This window comes from Dendrobates tinctorius, unplaced genomic scaffold (assembly GCF_039654945.1).
Source record: "Dendrobates tinctorius isolate UK_male_01 unplaced genomic scaffold, ASM3965494v1 ptg000055l, whole genome shotgun sequence".
Taxonomy (NCBI): domain Eukaryota; kingdom Metazoa; phylum Chordata; class Amphibia; order Anura; family Dendrobatidae; genus Dendrobates; species Dendrobates tinctorius.
In genome coordinates this window covers 3,136,813-3,139,059 of record NW_027361723.1, presented here as the reverse complement: position 1 = coordinate 3,139,059, position 2,247 = coordinate 3,136,813, and positions in this window count along the sequence as shown.

Below are 2,247 nucleotides of genomic sequence, written 5' to 3'. Positions count from 1 at the left end.
TCTTCCCAAAAACGAGCTGAGTCCTGAACTGCCGGTTTATGTGCGTGTTCTCCATATACGGATCGCACTCTCAGGAATAGATGGCGGCTGCGGTTTCTGATATCACAGGTGATTGCTGAGCGATAACTGAAATCTCACCTTTCTCTATTCTCATCCATTGTAAAACATGCGGCGTCTATAACAACCAACGTTAATATAGGGAGAGGGGTAAGGTGTGTGTACCCTCAGAGTGTGGTGAATGCCTATACTGTGATGTAGCCTCTATAAAGCGCTCTAGATATTTCATCCATACAGGAATTCATGACCCATATAGTATATCCAGATAACCATTTGGCCACATCACACAGCGGAGATCATAGCTTTTTCTAAGTAGATGTGGGCGGCTCTGATAAGAGCCTTTGGGGGGTGAGGATGGAGCGGAGACGCATTAACCTCCGAAGCCGTAGAGTGCGGCCCTGGCGCTTGAGCGCGTACACCACGTCCATGGCGGTGACGGTCTTCCTCTTGGCGTGCTCGGTGTAGGTGACGGCGTCACGGATCACGTTCTCCAGGAAGACTTTCAGGACGCCGCGAGTCTCCTCATAGATGAAGCCGGAGATGCGCTTGACGCCTCCCCTGCGAGCGAGACGGCGGATGGCAGGCTTGGTGATGCCCTGGATGTTATCACGGAGCACCTTCCTGTGCCGCTTGGCGCCGCCCTTCCCGAGACCTTTCCCTCCTTTACCACGACCAGACATCTTCCTGTAGTGAGCAGAACACTAAGACTGATGAGCGCAGAGTCCTTTACTTTACATGGAGGAAGTGCGGACCGGAGCGAGAACAGGAGGGATGACGGTTTCCGGGGCGGGGGTTCTAGTATTGAATTCGCAGTTAAGCTCCTCCTCTTCTCTGATTGGCTGAATACAGGACTGTTGGTGATTTTGAATTTCCCGCCTCTAAGTTACAAAGAATATTCAACAAAACTCCCCATCGCGGCGCCGCCGCTAGATCTGTCCGTTATTTGGATTTTTCCGTTGCTATTTTCCAGCTTCTTCAAAATGTAATAAGTAAATAAATACTTTAGGGACAGTGATCTCCAGAAGCCTCATCTGACCCAGGCAGTCGCTCCTCATTACAGGTGGTGGCGGCCAGTACAGGGCAGGGAGCCGCATGTAACGAGTCCCGGAGGCTCCATCCCCGGAGAAGAGGAGAAATATCAGATACAAGATAACGATCCCCAACCACCGATGTGATCTGCAGCGACCATCGCCGCGCACGGGATCTGCTCCAATCAACGTCAGGAATAATGTTCACTAAGACAATATAGAAAAGGGAGTGGGAAGGCGCCAGCACCGATCCGGGGACAAATACGGGTATAGGCAGAACACACTGGAGAGGCGGCACCAGGACCCAGCGCGTGTGACATCAGATTGTGATCGCTAACGCTTCTCCGGAGCGCAATGTGCGACTGAGCGGGAAATTAGGGTTCACTAACGGCTCAGTAAATGACGGCGGAACATCGAAATAAAGAACCGACCATTCGCCCGCTACTTAATTTACTTTCAACTCCTTAGTGACCGTATTCCTGCTGAATCTCTGCTCTGTACAGAATCCGCCTCAAGCACCGCAGACCCCGGCTGTGCACACCATACCCCTCTCCCTTACAATGGATGAGACTAGAGAAAGTGCTGAGCGATAACTGGAATCTCACTTCTCACCTGTGATATCAGAAACCGCAGCCGCCATCTATTCCTGAGAGAGTGCGATCCGTATAGGGAGAACCCGCACATAAACCGGACAGCGGAAGGAAAAGGAGTGTGTAGAATCAGAGACTCCATGAACTTGTATTATTCCAGTGAAGCGCAGTGACGGCCGGGTGCCCTCATAGATCGCTGTAGCGCGGCTCCTGGATTCATCCAGTGTTGTGTCTGCACCTCACTACTACCACCCCCAGCATTCACAGGAAACTCACAAATTGGAATGGAAAGGGTTAATGTAAGAGGAGATGAAAAGAGAAAGCAGAGATCCAACCAGGAGGATAATCTACTGGAAATGTCACTGAGCAGAGATCATCATTACCAGCTGCGGGAGAGCGAGGACCTATCGCCGAGTGCAACGCACCACCTGCAATCATTATCACTGACCTATTGGAGAGAGGAGGTCCCAGTGTAGACGTTTTCTCCGGAAAGGAGCTGCTCAGCACATGCACGGCCTTGATGAGGACACTACACAGGGCAGCGGAGGAGCAGCTCTTATGGTGAGGGGGTG